Source organism: Crocodylus siamensis, chromosome 2 (assembly GCF_052110815.1).
Source record: "Crocodylus siamensis isolate JL-2025a chromosome 2, ASM5211081v1, whole genome shotgun sequence".
Classification (NCBI taxonomy): Eukaryota; Metazoa; Chordata; order Crocodylia; family Crocodylidae; genus Crocodylus; species Crocodylus siamensis.
The window spans coordinates 200,403,754-200,421,624 of NC_143396.1; positions in this window are offsets into that span (position 1 = coordinate 200,403,754).

Genomic DNA, 17,871 nt, shown 5'->3' on the forward strand with positions numbered 1-17,871 from the left:
TTTTTAGCAGAGCCAGGGTATCTGACATACTTAAACACTGGGATCCAGTGGGTGTATCTGATGCCAATACATGGGTCCATCCTATGCATATACATTAAGTAGAGCTTTCATTGAAGTCAGTAGGTTGTTTTTTTTTAAAATCTCATAGGTGTAATGTTGGGCCCCAGTGTAGAGTTAATATGCAGTTTATAACATGCATGTTTTTGCAATTCTTTATTCTTGGGGGAGAGAAGTTGGAGAGGGGAGGAGAACCCACAGTATGTAAATCTGCACTATTAGGTCCATAAAAGCTATGAGAATTGGGATTAAAGCATGTTTCTACTAAAGGCAAAAGCAAGATTTTCACTGATTTCAAGAGTCATCTCTGAGCTTTTGGGGTGGAAGCTAAAATCTTCACCTGTAAAACTGTGGAATAAGCTGAGATGCCAGATGAATAGGGCTCCTCTCTGGGTACCTCTGAATAAGGACCTTGTTTGTCATAGGAAAGGGGGAAATGTGCTAAAACATCATTATATATACATGATAGACTAACAGTTATTGGGGCCAAAAAATACATCCAGTGAATTACAGAATGAGGTTTGATTTTGCTATGTTCACAAAGTATAGCTTGTATGAGAGGAGATTGTTCAGAAGTTATTTCACGTACTTGGCTATGTTCCACGCAATTTATAAATGTCTTGCTATGTTAGTTCCTTAAATGATTTACTGGAAAATACAGAAAGCACTGTTTCCAAACAAAGTACATGTACCATAATTATGTTTCATAGAAGCTTGTTCTTTTGGTGCAAGCTTATTTTGAAAAGAGCCGTAGAATGTTTTTGGTTCTCACAGAAATTGTGAATTTCCTTTAAGCAGCATTCAAAATACTTCATTTTGCATAATCCACACATGTTAAAAAGCTACAGTGGTTTTCTGGGTGGAAACACAGGCACAATGTTTGCACACTGATGGAGGGCTTTATGCCTCTTCTGATTAGGCTTCCATGAAATCCTAATTAAAGCTAATCAGGGTCAGAACTTCTCTATTTAATGGCTTGATGCAGTGGCCAGGACCCTAGTGTGATACAGTTGCAGCTGCTGTATGAATCATAAGCTAAAATAATCATCACGGGGCATGTCTACATGAGACGCTACTGTGCACTGGTTACCGTGTATATATTCAGTAGAGCTGTGTGAAGTTTCAGTCCCTGATTCAATTCAGCGGAGATTCGGCCTGATTCGGAGGCCAAATCTCCACATCCGAATAAAATCAGGACACCCTTTAATCTCTCTGAATCACAATGGAACCCTCCAAATTGATTTGGAGAGATTTGGAAAGATTTGGCAATTTGCACATACACACAGCTTTAAATGTTTTTTCTACATACCTCTAGGTACCAGGTGGCTCGTGAATGCTACAATGTGGGGGTGGATAAAGTGTCCCACAGGAGCATGGGGGGATCCCCAGCATGCTCAGCAGCAGACCCGGACATAGACCAGAAACACTTCTGGTCCACTTCTGGGTCTGCCAGGGAGCACACAGGAGGCCTCCCCTGCACCCCCCACTCCCCCCCGGCTCTGGACTGAAACTCCCAATATCTGACTTCAGTTCCCAGCATAACCATGGATTTCCTGCATAATGTTGGGAATGTCAGTTAATTCCACATTTTATCTTTTTTGGGCAGAGACTCTCTCCTCCATCTAGCACAATGTCACTTTGATTGCAGTTGAAGTATTTCCATACTGTCTTTTTCAAATAGAAATAAATAATCTTCAGGATGAGTTTCATCTCTTCCAACTGCCGTTACGCTCCTTCTTACTCCTGCCTCACCCAGAATAAAACCTACGGCATGTGGCTCCTCAATTTCAGTACATAAAGGCCATGTGTTTGCAATATAGGTGCTAGGCAAAGATTCAGTGCACCACCATTTCGGATGAAATGGCTGCCTGTTCATCATGGGTCTTTGAAACAACTGGCTGACTGTAAGAATTGAGCTAAATTGCTGGTGAGAGTTTTGCAACAGGCCGGGATTTTTCAAAAAATTTAAAATGTGGTATCTCAGTGCAGCTGAATATACTATAAGACAATATGAGTCTATATATCATCCCAAGTGGTGTCATCATGAAAAATCAGAAAGGATTAGTGCTTACATTTGGCCCAGTTAACAGTTGGTCTTTTGCTAGCAGTGGTTAAGTACAGACATTTGGGGATGTTAAATTGGATTCAAAATAGCCATTGAATATAAACTTAGTTTGTCCCAGTGCCAACCTTACACTTACAGACCCAGTCAGTGGCCAGCAATCAGTCTAAGCCTGTAACTGTACAGAAGTTTCATGCATACAAACAAGTCTAAAAATTGCAGGACCCAGTTTAAGGTAAACCTGGATCTATGTACTATCAAACTTATTCTGTTGAGGTCAAACCAGTACATGGAACTTCTGTACATTTTCCCTGCACAGCCCCGGGGCTGGGAAAACCCAGCCACTGGCCCCAGCTCCAGGGCTGCTCTTCTCACCTCTCCCCTTTGCAATGGGCTATCCCCACCCCCCCGCCTCGAGCCCTTGCTTCCCCCTCCCTGACCAGCCAGCTCTCTCAACTCCCATCCCACAAGCTACTCCAGGTACAGTGCTTTTATCAATGTTCACCCGTGCTAAAGCTGAGCAAGTAAGTCCCAGTGGGGAGAGGGGCAGGAGAGGTTGGGGTGTAGGTTCACTGTGGGGGCATCCCACCTGCAGGTCATGCCTGACCCCCACACCACCCATGAGTCCTGCCTTCTCACCCCACTTGCAGGTCACACCTGCCCCACCCACCTCACATGCAGGTCATGTCTGCCCACCCACTCCACCTGTGGGTTGAGCCTGCCCACCCCACATGCAGGTCTCACTTGCTCCCTCCCACCCCACCTGCTGGTTGCGCCTGTCCCTCACACCTCATGGGTCATGCCCCCATCCCTCAGTGACCCTCCCCCCCTGCTTGCCACCCCATCCTGATTTACCTGGTGTTAGGCAGCCATTTTAAATCAATTTAACCTCCCCCTAATGTCCCTGAATGTCTGTAATTAGGCAGTTAGATTCTAGTACCTAACTGAACTGTGCCTGGTGTTTCTTTTGCTCTTCTTGGAGTGACATTTAAACTTTCTGGATTCCCAAAACATAATTTAGATCTATCTCAGAGCTATTCTTCCATTATTGGCCCCTAAGTGCAGGACAAGGATCATGAGAGTGCAAAGTACCCCATCCCAACATCCCATCCTTCATCAACAAATCCCTTGAGGCTCTCTTATAGCAGACTCTAGTTGCCTTTTTTACTTAGAAATCACAGCTTCTGATCCTTAAGGTGTTAATTCTCTTTAAAAGATCCATGTTAGAGTCTGTCTTTTTATGTATAGATGCCATGTGTATTTATTATTTAAAAACAAAACAACACAAGACCTCCAAGAACTCCCTTCCTATTTCAGAACTGTAATGAGCAGTCTTCTGAAAATATAAATGCTGGCAGATATGTAAACTCTTATTACCCTTGCTTCAGTTACAGCTTAATGACACAACTTGATTGCATAATGAAATGCTTCTTCTCCCAGCTGAAGATTAAAGCTGAATATATTTATTTTCATCTCTCAAAAGCTCTGCAGTTCATGCAGCACTTTCATCAGCAGCTGCTGCTGCTGCTTTTTAATAAAGATCAGAAAGCATGTGGCAAATGATTTGGGTTTAACAATGTTTGAGGACTTTCAGATTTCTGTCAGCAGACAATGGAAGAGATATGAATGTGTACAGCATTATTTTTCTGTCTTAAAGAAAGTGTGGGATAATACTGGAGTTTAATATCATTATGGTACTGCAGGACTGGAAAAGATATGGCTCATGGGCTGGATATGGCCCATACAGCTGTATCATCTGGCCTGTGGAGCTGTGTGTGGGTCTTGGATTGGCACCGCATGGTGCATGCAGAATGTGCTGGTCTCCACCCCTGTGCTGCATGCAGTACCTGGAGCTGGTCTGGTCTGCACTGGACCATAACAAGCAGGAGATTGGTTTTGGCAATTGTTTTTCAGCCAGGTTCTCAGCTGGTGCACTACAGTATAGCTCTTTTGACTTTACATAAACTGCATCAGTTCCCAGTTGCTCATGCTCTGTAGTCTTTAGGACTTACTTACAGGATCAAAAGCTTTCTGTTCCAATTTTTATTTAAATTCTTTGGTGAAACAAAATCAATGTGGTGAGTAAGAGCTGAACTTGTTGGAATTTGGGAATTTCCCTGAGTGGTTAAGAGAGATTTATTTTCTTACTTGATTGAATATACTATAGGGTCACAGCAACTCAATGGGTATGTCTACACATGCATTTAAGCACAACTAAATTTAATGCTCATTAAGCTAATGTACATTAGTGATTTTTGGCAGGTGTCTACATGTTCAGAAACTTGGAACTAAAGTTAGAGCAAGTCCCTGCATGCCTGCCATGTGCTCCTAGTACAGGGGTGGGCAAAGTCTGGTCTGCTGGCCAGATCTGGCTGGCAGTGGACTCCATTTTCCAGCAGCCCCTGCCTGCATGGCTGGGGCTGGTCTCCATGGAGACCCGCTCCACAGCTGCACTGTGATAGCACAAGGTTGGAGTTGCCATGGAGATCAGTCCCAGATGCACTGGCAGCACACATGGCAGGGCAGGGTAGAAGGCTGCTCCAGAGCTGCTGGGATATTGTGGCAGGGGTAGCTTGGTCAGGGCCAGGGCAGAGCTATGATCTGCAGCGTGCACACTCTGGGAAGGGGAACACAGGCAGCGGATTGTGGCTCTGCCCCAGCTCAGGACCATGCTATCACTGCTGCAAGGAGCCAGGGCAGAGGTATAATCTGCTGCCTGTGCACCCCTGCCCAGAGCATGCACACTGCAGATCAGAGCAGTGTCCTGGCCCCAACCAAGCTGCCTCCACTGGAAGATCCCAGTGGCTCCACAGCAGCCCCCTGCCCTGCCCTGCCCCCTGCTAGGCGTGGCTGGGGCCCATCTCCATGGCAATCCTAGCCTTGTGCTATTATGGCCAGCATAGCTGTGGTTGGGGTCACCATGGAGATAGGTTCAAGCCATGTGGGCAGGGGCTGCTGGGAAATGGAGTCCAGTTGCCAGCCAGATCTGCCATTTTGCCCACCCCTGCCTTAGTGGCTGGGTTGTGTCTACACATGTATTAATGTGCTTTAACTAATCATGCCTACATTTGATACCTGCATTTGCAGGTATTAAATTTAGGTGCAAATGGCCTAATTTCACCATTTTTAATGTGCATTAAGGGTGGACACGTATAGGTGTACAGCCGTAATGCGCATTAAAATAGGCTAAATCACATTAACATATCTTATGTAGATGTACTCAATGAAATTGAAGTTAAACTCAACTTTGATGGAAAACAAGCTTTTTAACTGGTGATGGTAGTTACACATTGAAACAGCTTACCAGCAAACGGTGGTGGTTTTGCCACTTCTTGGATTTTGATGGCAATGTTGAATTTCTTTCTAAAACAAATGTATTTGGGATAATTTCTTTGACTCATACGTACAAGGTAGGAGAAGTTGATTAGACTCAATGGTTGTGATAGTCTTTTCTGGTATTGGAATCTATGGTTTTATTCATCCTCCCTTCTTCATGAGCTCTCGGAAAAACCAAGTTATTTCCATTGCTTTCAGCTCTTCATGAAGACAGTGATTATAATCAAATGTCATGCTTCAAGGCTTCACATAGTCAGCTATAGGAGTCAGACATAATTCAGGAGTCCTAATCTTGGAGATAGTTAAAAGAATCATGCTAATGAACACTGGGGTAGACTGATCACTGTATTTCCCCGCTCCCAGTCAGATGGGTAGGGATCACGGGTTTTTTTGTTTGTTTGGGTTTGTCGGTTTTTACTTGGTTTTGGGTTTTTTCGATCTTTTTGCTGATCTCTGTAGTATGTTGCATGATTCAGCTGCTGGGATTGTTATCTCTATCTATGGTATACATTTTAGTTTTTTGAGGACTATAAAATTTGCCCCAAATTGGTTTCTGATAGTTGGATATCATTTAGTTGCCTGTAATGTACAGGAAGCTAGAATAGATGACCTAGGGTGGAAACAGACACTGTCCCTTTTTGTCATTGTACCACCATAAACATTTGTATGGCAGCACCAAGTCCAAACAAACAGATGTCCATGTCCCTTGTCACACTAGAAATAGTGGCTGCAACAAAGGTGGCATCAATTCATGCCACTATTTAAACAGACATATTTGTGATGTGAGAGTATGGGCATCTCCAGGCTGCTGGAGCAATCCAGTTGCCCAAAGAAGGTGCCCTGGGGGGCTTGAAGAGCCTGATTCCATATACCCTGGGAATTCCTAGGGAGGATTGGGTCCTTCAAGTCTTGGAACCACCTGCCTGGCTTTCCCTACTTACTTACAGATACATTCCCAGGAGATCTCAGGGATGCATCTTGGCGAGTGGGGCAATTTTGACTTTCCCCATTAACAGAGGTTCACTATGGGGATTCTGGAAGTACATCTAGGTAAGCAGGGAAGGTTGTGCAAGTGATCTTAGGGCTTGAGGGGCCTGGTTCTGCACAGAAATTTTCAGGGTACACAGTACTGGGCCTCTTAGACTCTGGGAAAATATGTCACCCATTGTCCCACAGCATCAACAGGGAGAACAACAGGTAATGTGTTTTGCCCCTAGAGACTCCTTCTGCCTTAATTTCAGTGAAACAAGTGAAAGATGCAAGAGGTTGTAACCCACGCACAAATGAAATGTTCTCTAGTCCATCAGTAATTAGGGCAAATGTTTAACAGTTACTCTTTGAGTAAAACTTTTCCAGTACTACAAGACTAGATAACTTGCAAAAAGCAGTAGTAAAACAATTGTCCAAAGTACACTTATGCTAGGAATAGACATTCCAGTTGTCCCTGGATACATTTCGCCTGCGTTTGTCCTAAAATAAAAATATCCTGGGATTGGATCATACACATAGCACCCTTCTAATCAGGGTTTAATGAATGGCCTAATTCAGTGCTGCCTTTCCACCCTTGATTCAAAGATGCAATTCTGGGATAACTGTATAGACATACTTTTCAATATTCCAACAGGCATTAACAGTTTATCCAGGAAACTTCCTTAGGATTTATCCAGCGACAAATTGTATAGACATCCATACAGTTTGGATGTCTATACAATTGGACTTTGTCCCAGGATAAAACAGTTTATCATGGGATAAATTGTGATGTTTGCTTGTAGCCTGTGGACTACTTTTTCTTTTCTACACATATCCTATAAGCTACTTTTGCTTCTCTACACATACAGAGGTACAAATTGGAGGTGTAACTACTAAAGTTTGTACTGTGGGCCAGCATTCTTTACTCTATGCTGCTCCATGTTCCTCATTCTTGCTCTATCTTCTGCCACACTAGACTTCCCAGTTCTATGCCCAAGGCTATCCTCACCCCCCACTACAGCCACTACCTCTACCACTTCATGAACAAAGTAGCACCTACAGTAGTGAGGCAAGAAAGAGAGAGTTGGGAGGGCTAGGGAATCAGCAGCCCAGAGGCACAGGTGTTCATGGAGAATATGAAGAAGAGGGATGTACTGCTGTTTCATGTTACCATTGATGGCCACAGGAACTGAATTTGACAGCAAGAGGAGCTGCACATGAGCTAAGGAGGTGAGAGAGACAGCAGGGAACACTGGGAAGTTACATTTTAGGGGAGTAGGGGGAAGATTTGCAAGTTACACCTCTGCATTCAAGTGAATGATTGGTGGCTGCAGGCAGAGAGGATACCCTCTCTAGGTTGGTGCCTCAGGCTATTGCCTTTGTTGCTCATTCATCCTTAGTTATGGTACTGCTACTGAGAGCATTACTGGAGTAGTGAAGTATACCTTTAAGAATCTCAGTCAAGTTAGATTATCCAAGATATGGTTAGAAAGTGACTTGATCTCAGTGAATAGTTACCTGCTACCACTGGGGAGCAGGTTTGAAGACTTCCTGTAGGCAATCTTAGTCCTGGTCAGTCCCGTCATTTTAATGTTGAACTTTTGAACAGAAGTATCATTTGGGGAAATTATTTCTTATAAAAAACATAGAGGCTAAAATTATTGCTGCTGCTACCATCTGTCTATATTCTGGTTTAAAAAATGAAACAGAGAGAGGATAATCTTCTTCACTTGTGTGAAATGCAGAACAAAACAAGATGAGGATTCTGTAAAAGTACTAAGAGACTGTAAGTTTTTGTAGGACTTCACTCTCAAAATTAGATACAAACTACATAGTCCAGAGTAAAAGGTGAACTTATCCATTGTTGGGGAGGTTTAGATTTGTGGTATGTATTGGTAAACCCATTTAAAATCTGGGTCAGAGAAAGGTGCAGATCTGAATCTGATGCTAACAAATTCTAGGATGTTTGCATCTTCATTTTAGTTCTGATTCATTTCTAATTTTGACTTTTCTTTTTGTCTTCACTTTTACTAACTACCTGCCATATGTCTGGTGGAGGCAAACTATGTCTATTGTATTTATTTAGGCCAAAGAACATTTCTTTGGACACAATTATTGCTTGTTTGCATAGCACTGTCTTGCCGTTTTTGTCAAAACCTTGTGGCACTTGCTACTTTATTTTCCTCAGTCTCTGGTTATCCAGTCTACAGTTTGCTAGCAGTAGTGTTCTCTATGCTTCATGAATGCTTTGCATGCTGTTTTAAGTGATTTTAAGTGATCTGTCAGGGATATGAATACCAAGATCACATGTACCTTTAATATTTTTTTTGCCCCATGGTTACTTGATTCTACCATTAGAAAACGTTTTTTCCCTTCCATCTAGGACAGAAAACATGATAATATTTTAGCAGAATAGTGAGAATATATTAGCCATTCAGAATACCTAACAGAATATTTTGAACTATTCATACAAACCCTATTTGAACTTTCCTTGAAGCACATCCATGCCAATTCATTTTGCTATTCAAAACTAGTAGAATGGTGGGCTAAATAAAGCTGTACAAGATCATCTTCAAAATACTCCATAGTAAAAGTGCATTACCCAAAACCACTCAGGTTTTCAATTCAGATGGACTCTTCTAGTAGACTCTTACATGTGAACAAGAAATTTTAAAATATATAGTGCATTTTCAAAAAAGATTCTTACTCCACATTGTTTCCAGCTTTTAGAGAAACAGATTCACAGCAGGGGTAAGTGAACCTAACTTCGAACACTAAAATAATGAATTGCACTGTAATAAATGAGGGGTGATCAAGATAGAACCTGGTGCCATCACTCACCATATTGCTGAATTTCTGGACCTGCAGGCTAGATCTGGAGAGTGGAGTTACGTCATCTAGCCCACAAGGCTGCACCTGGAGCTGGAAATGTGGTGGTGAAAGCAGCTACTCCAGTTCTGGGAGCCACATCCATTAATGCTGCCACTGCTGCTGAATTCCAGGCCTGTAGGCCAAATGACATGGCCTGTGCTCCAGTTCTCTTCTATAGACCAGCTCAGTAGGGGTGTGTGAAATGGGCCATGTTCAATTTGGCTTCGGCCTGAATTGGGGACAGTGATTCAATTAGTTGATTCAGATCACTGTCCCCGATTTGATTCAGCTGAATCTAAATCTGAAGATTCGATGCCGATTTGGAGAATTAGCACAGCTTTAAATGTTTTTTTTCTATGTACCTTGAGGTACCATCACAGCTTATGAATGCTGAGATGGTGGGACGGATGGAATGTCCCACAGTAGCATGGGGGGCCCTCCTGCATGCTCGGCAGCCAACCCAGAAGTGGACCAGAAATACTTCTGGACTACTTCCGGGGCCACCGGGGAGCACATGCCCCCCTCCCCCCCCGCTTCCCTCCCAGCTTGACGATTGGCTGTGGAGGGGCCCCTCCAGACTCAGGAGGTATCAGTCACTGAGTCGGGGAGACACTGGGGTGGCGGGGGCACCCACGGGCTCCCTGGCAGATCTGAAAATGGACTGGAAGTGATTCTGGTCCACTTCTGGGTCCTGTGGGATGCTTCATCCACCCCAGCATCTCAGCATTCATGAACTGCCTGTTACCTTCAGGTATGTAGGAAAAGTATTTAAAGCTGTGTCTATGTCTAAATCACCAACTCTTTAAGAATCTCTCTGAATTGATTCGGAGGGTTCCAATTCAATTCAGAGAGATTAAAGTGTCTCCTGATTTGATTCAGATTCAGAGATTCAGCCACTGAATTGAGCCTAATCTCCACCGAATCAAATTGGGGATTGAAGCTTCGCACAGCCCTACAGCCCAGCACTTCAGATTGGGGTCATGGACTGAGCCCATTCTTTGTATGCAGTCCTTGGACTGGCCCTCTCTCACTCTTCTGACCCATGGTGTGGATGAGTTGGACAGTATGGTAATACATTTATCTGATAGACCTGAACCAAAATATGGATCAAATTTTTTTCGATCTGAGTCCCATTTGTAAATTCATGGCCACATAAACAGATTACATTTTCTGATATTTTTCAGGCTTATCTATTCAGTGATAACATGGCATGATGTAGCTTTTTTCAGATTTGTTTTAGTTCAGTTTATGTAGGTCTTTGAGAATCAGTAGGAGAAAATGTGATGATGCCTGTTTTTTCCCCAACTTTTTAGAATTCAATATTTCTTTTACACACACACACACACACACACACACACTTGAAAGAATCTGTAACTATAACCTGGAAATCCATTGAACACAAATGCCAAAGCTTTTCTTAAACCAATATATTGATGTTTCAAGATTATATTAGGCTTGATAAATCAGAGATGATTTTGCATAATGCTTAAGGATCCTTCAGGGATGCTTGTTCTGTTATTCAAGTGAATACAGGAAAAACCAGAGGAAAGTTAGCAAAAATGGCTGGTCCTGTTTTTGTAGTGTGTTGTTTCTTAATTTATAGTGAGAATTGGCTATTTTCAAAAAGGGTCCTATCTGAAAACTATTTTTGTTTCTTCAGAGGTACAGGACTTTAATTATTTTAGTTGAAATGTTGTGTGCTTTAAGTTCCTCCATATTTTTTTTGAAGGAATAGCTTTTGATGATCACCCATTAAATGACAGCACTATGCATTGCTTATTGAAAATGAAGCTTATTTCTGAGAGAGATGTTCTTCTTTAAAGCAGTTCTTGAATGCATGCTTCATAACCTGTTATCTATCTGAATTCTTAATACTTAATTCTTTGTCAGCTGTCACTGTCAGCTAGGCATCTCTGCTCTTGACAGTGACTGTCAGTTCTACAGGGTTGTAAATCCTCATGCTATACCTCTTCGCATTGGAAAACCCAACCTGTCTAAGCCATTGTAATAGATCAGGGTTGGCGGGGGGAGGAGGAGAAAAAGAGACATGGACAGTAAACACTAATTTCTTCAGAAAATGACTTGCCCTATTTACTATTTAAGCTGAGTGGCACTATTCAACCTGTTAAACATTTAAAATAGATTAACATTATAACATTTGGAGCAGATATTATAATATAAGAGGTGTCTATATATTCTATCTCAGTTTCAGTTTATATACATTGAAACTAGAAGCCACTCTATAGAGAGCTTGTTCCTTACCAATGGAAGCAATTAATTAACTTTTTAATAATAGAGGAATTAATTACAGATTCATTTTTAAGGTTTTATACAGAACAATAGGAAGTTTGACTAATCTATGCCAATGCTTATTGTTAATTTATGTAATAGATTTCATAGACATTAGGGCTGGAAAGGACCTCGCAAGATCGTTGGGTCCAGCCCCTGCCCAATGGGCAGTATGTCAGCTGGGGTCAAGTAATCCCAGAAAAATAGGAATCCAAGTGTTTCTTGAAAGTGTGCAGAGTAGGTTCTTGCACCACCTCTGGGGGGAGTCTATTCCAGACCCTGGGGACTCAGACAGAAAAGCAGTTTTTTCCTTATGTCCAACTTAAAACAGTCTTCCAGGAGTTAGTGACTGTTGCACCTTGTCTTCCCTTGTGGTGGCCTGGTGAACAGACATTCTCCCAGTTCCTGATGCACACCACTTCTGTATTTATAGGCTTCCACCAAGTCATCCCTGAGCTTATGCTTTTCCAGGATGAAGAGTCTTCTCATAAGGCCTGCTTTCTTGTCCTCTAATCATTCATGTGGCTCTCCTCTGGACTCTTTCAAGCTTCTCCACATTCTTTCTGAATTGTGGAGCCCAGAACTGGATACAGTATTCCAGCTGCGGCCTCACCAACGCTGAGTAGAGTGGGAGGATGACTTCCTGGGTCTTGCTTGAGGTGCATCAGTAGATAGAAACCAGAGTTTTGTTTGCTTTGCTGGCTGTGGCATTGCATTGGTGGCTCATCTTCATCTTGTGGTCAATCATGACCCCTAAGTCTTTTGGGGGTCTGTAGTAGACTCCTACCATTATATCCCCTTCACCATGTTCCTTCCCATATTCTAACTTAGAGGGTCTCAGGTTGCCCTATGCAGCCAAGAGCCCCATCTGAATGGAGGCTGGATCCACAGTTTCCGTCTGGGTGGAGGCCTCAGAGGTGCCGGGAGGACAGGGGGGCATGGTCACAGAGGGAATCTTTGGGGTGTGGTGCATCCCCACCATTGTACAGGTAGTAGTCCAGGCTACTGCTGTGCCAACACTTCTCTTCAGGCTTGCTGCCTAGAGTCTCCTTGCTGCCTCCTGATCACCCTCTGTGTGAACTCCCATGCTAGCTCTGTCACCGGGCCCGGTTTGTGCTCTCTGTTCACATGGATCTGTTCGCATGGCTGGGCCAAATAGGAGCCAGGGGAGGAGGCATGACCCCCTGCAGCTCCTCTCAAGCTGCCACCCCAGCTGCCTAGCACCCAGACATTGTGGGTCCCAGCTGTGTGGTGGAGGTCAGGATCAGTGTCTTCTGGGGGTCCTGTGCTCACATGGAGTGCAATGGGCCTCCACCCATGCATCTCACTCTGGATCCAGGCCCAAACTACGGCTTCTGCCATTGGTGGACCCTTTTAAATCCTGCACATACGCAATGGGCTGCTGTCAGTGCCATGCCACTCTCAGGGGCTGGGAATCTCTGCCCTGGCAGAGAAAGAGGCAGGTAAGTGACCCCCCTCCACTTCCCCTAGTCCCACACTGCCTCATGTGCTGGGCAGCATCTATCATGTGGGTCCCTGGAGGACTGGGCCAGGTAGGAACTGGGAGGGGGCATGACCCTCCTCGGCTCCTCTCAGCTGCCTCCCCCAGCTGCCTAGCACCCACCCACCTACCTCCCAGATGCACTGGGGGTCAGGGTTGGGGTCTGTTAGGTGTCCGCTGGGGGTCATGTGGGTCCTGGACTCATGGGGGCACAACAGGCTTCTGCCAGTGTATCTCACTCTGGAGCCAGGCCCAAATTGAATCTTTTGAAAAAGGGGAATAATCTCAGTCAGAAATATGGAGATAAAAAAAATCAGGCTCAATAAATAACTTACTGTTTTTTGTTTTTTTTTTTAGCCCACAATTTATTCTTTCTATATATAAAATAGTGAATGGGAGATGATAATGTTTTTATCGTCTTTACTGAAGAGAAATTTTCAGGCCTCAATTACTGAAGCATGTTGTCATGTTATATAATTTATACCCACTTGCAGTGACTGTTCTAGTTAAAAGAGTACCTGATCCATTGGCATTTGTTCAAGAAACTGATGGTTTGAAGAATCTGCACAGAAGCTGACTAAATGAAATCACTAGTAGAATACTCACCAGATTTAGAAACCCCTGGCCCAGCCTGACTCAAAGTTACATAAACCTCAATTTGCTTCTGTTGTTGCTAAACCAGAAAAGGAAGCAAATACTGGAAGCCCTAATAATACAGTCCTTGTTAGCTCTAGGCCTGATTTAGCAAAATATTCAAGTGCATCTACATACTTTAATCAATGAGGGCCAGACTAAATGAACACTGTATTAGTCTGGACTCCTAGTTACTGTCTTGCTTTTTAGATGGTACATGTTAAAAACAACCAAAAAACCAAGTTGAGGATTGTATACACAATAGATTAATTGATTATTGTAATTGTAACCATGCCTGTTGCCTGAGTTAGTCTCAAAATATGTGCCAACACTACATGCTGATTGACCAAACTTGGGTTAGGTCAATCTACGTGTTGAACTGTACATACATTCAGGAGTTTAGACTGGGCAAAAAAAATGGCCAGCACAATCTACCTTAGTTCATCTAAGGAGGTTCATTATGTAGATCAGGTTACCCTGTGCCCAATATAACCTACCATACGTACAGATTCTGTGAGCAGCCCTGAAGCTGGAGAAGACCAGCCCCAGCCTCAGGGCAACACTTTTCCTACACACTTGCCACCTCCCCCTGGAATAGGGTATTTTTAGCCCCCTCACTCCCCCACCCCCAGATGGAAACCATCCACCTTGGACTTGCCAGCACCCCCACTGATCCCACCAACCCTCCCTGCAGACCAGTTAGCCCCTGCAGATCCTATCCACCCTACGCTCCACGCCTGTTTACATAGATTCCCAATGTGGTTCCCAGCAGCAGCAAATGTCTGCACAAGCATGGACCCAATCTACCATCATGTGACTTAAAGCAAGCCATGTACTAGTAGATTTGGTCCCATGTACATGTACACATGCCCCCAAGGAAGAGTTGTAACTGTTTTGCACAGCCTTTTTGTTGACCCTTTTGTTCCACTACTTAGTGGAAGCAACAAGAGGCCATAAGATTCACAGAATCAATTAATCTATTGATACAGTTTACTCCGTCCCTTGTTAGCAGGCTAGTTGTGCATGCATGCATGTGTGTGTGTGTGTGTGTGTGTGTGTACTTGTGCATTTATACCAGGGAAGATAAGGTAGGAGGAAAATAAACTGCCACCTTTATTCCTTCCCTTTGCCCCATATCTTTGGGGTATTATGCAACCCCAGAGAGAGAGGAAAATTACTGCTGCTCTCTCTTTTTGCTGCAACGCAAAGTGAGGAGCTCCTTGTTCATTCTTTACCCAATATCCCCGTATCACTTTTTGTTCATTTACATAAGAGTAAGGTTAAGGCCCTAAGGCATAAGCATCTCTTCCCATTCAAAATCACAAGCAAAAGGTAACACGAAAAGCAAGTATTTTGTAGATTTTAAAGATTCAGTAAACATGAGATTCCATCAGAAAAGGCTTGTGTGACAATTGATGTACTCTTCAGTGGATATTGCTTCCAGGAAACAGTAGGGAATTCCAGTTTTATGACACTCCAGAAATGAAGTTTAACAACAACAGGTGCAGGACTGGAAATGATAGTGGGACTTTTTCATACCCCTGTCCCACAGCTAGCTTATAGCCAGCTACTCATCTTTGCTCTATATGGTCACATAGGATTTTGTGTTTTTCAAGAGAATCATTAAACCAAAGCTGTGTTGAAATTTCAGCATTTCTACTGTTCAAATACAGTTCTACAATGTAAGCCTGACATTTTGCCAGAGGCATTATTATTAGCATTACATAGGAAGGGCATTTTGTTATCTTCACTATGTAAGTTTACAAGTTATTGAGTAAACAGAAAAAGACAAATTTAAATGTAGAGCCACAAACAGTGTGATTTTGAATGTTCACACTCAGCATTTTTCACTGACGATAAGAATATTCTATTAGAACAAAATTCGTATGCACTTTGTGGGTGTATAGTCTTTCTCCACTACAGAGATGCTCAGACATTCGATTTGCTTCTTGTTCACACACTGCTCTCAGAAATACCCACAGGCCAGCCTAGCTCAGCCCCACAGCCCCAGCCTCAGCCACTGGCAAGTCAGGAGAATGGCAAGACCATGCCAGCTGGCTCTGGCCATGCTCCCTCCACTGCCACTGGAGTGGGGAGGTGGGGAATGGGCTGCTCCGCCACGGCCGGGCAGACCCAGGCTGCTGGTGGGACGGGATGGAGGGGGAGATTAAAACCCCCTTCCCATCCCTGTTTGATTCAGGCTGCAAATGAGGTGGGGGGGTAACTAGCCATGCCCCCCTACCACTGCTCAAGCAGTGAGATGGGGACTGCCTGACAGGGGCTGCTACACCATGGACAGCCAGCCAGGCAGGCCCCAGCTGCAGTCCCCTTTGCCTCAGGGGGTCACCCCAAGCCCATCTCTGGCCACAACCCCACCCCTGCTCTGGCTAAAGAGCAGAGGGGTGGTGCCAGACCTTCTGTCTGATGTACAGAGCATAGCCCTGCCTGCGGCTGAAAAGCATGCTGGGATGCTAGGGGACTCTGGTTTAACTTAAAGCAGGAAAGGGTCTGGGACAGAAGTTGCATAAACCGGTTTAACCCAAATCAGTTAAGTCTGATGCTACATTCAACCAAGTTTATCTTAAACCAGTTCCAGTCATTTTGAAATTGGCTTATGTGTACTGAATTATGTTCTGTTACAGCTTTAAACCAATTCCTGATCACTTAAATCTGTTTATGTGTAATGCCTGTCCCTAACCTAACAATCAGAATACTATAAGGGTCATATACTGCCCTAAATCCAGAGGTGCATCTCTGACTGATGTCAGTGGAAATTCTTAGCACTGTTTCCATAGGGGGAGATGATGCTTTCAGTTGACCATTTCAGAGAGCAACTATTAACAAAGAACAACTATTAACAGAAACTTTTAGCAATTCAGACAAAATAGTCTGACCGCAACCATCTTTAAAGTCTTTTGAGTCTTTGTTTATGTTGGTGAAAGAACTTTAATATCATTTTGATTTTAACTGGAAATGAAGATCATATTCCTTAAGAAAGTATCTAAAAATATTAAAACAGGGCAATGAATATAATTAACAAACTAAAAAACTGGGATTGTGATTGTGAAGCATTGAAACTCCTATCTCACGCCCCAGGCAGGGAAATGAAAAGATATGTCATCTCATGATGCATACACCCTTTTCTTTCATTCACAATCACAGCCTTTACCATTGCCACAACTACTATGTACCACAGGCCACAAACAACAACTTTAACTTCCCCTTTTCCTTTTCCACATGCCTCTGTTTACCAGGTTTCAGTAGTAGTTGTAGAGATTTGCTACAGGAATTTATTTGGGTTGTGGGGGTGAGGGTAGATTTGTTAAGAGGATCGTTGGAGAAGGCCAATTAAAAAAAATATTGAAAGTCTGGCATCCATAGCAGGAGAGAAGTAATGTGATACATGGGTTTGGATTGTGCAGTTGTGATATCAGTAAGGTGTGGACTTATGTGGGAAGAAGAGGTATGTGACTTTTTTCATCTAGAGTTGAGGACTTCGTATCCCAGCATATGTATATTTGTGAGTATGCGCTTCTGTTTGTCAACCCTGGTTCCTTCACAGCAAAATTGATTTTGTAAGGTTTATATGCTGACTTGAGATGAAGTTTGCATCTTGTAAATACTGTGTACCTCTGTAGAATATAACTGCAAATAGTGAGAGAAAAAACTTGATCTGTCAGTCACTGCACTTTAAGCCCCTAGCTCAGGCTTGAGCACACCTAACTTCAGTCAGCCAAGAAAAGGATATTGTGCCCAGGCTCCATTAATCAAGGGACAGATGCACAGTGCCTAACCTTTTAGTTCTAATATGAAGAATTGTTTAAAATTAGCTTAATACTGTTATTCAGAACAGAGACAAAATCTTATCATTGTGTGCAGTCTGTTCAGGATACAATTCTTTCTCAAGATTGGCACAAGATAATCACCAATGAACACCAAGAAGTTCAAAAACAAATTTCACCAGAACTGAATTCCAAAGACTTCTCATAAAAAGTGGAGGTGGACCAAACAAAAGGGTATAAAAGGGCAATCGGAGGGTATAAAAACTAATACAAAATTGGCTGTTTACTTTTTAGAGAAAAACATGAAGGTATCATTTTAAACCTGGTTTAGAAAGGGCGTTTAGAAAGCTGCATCACTGCAGATTCATGTG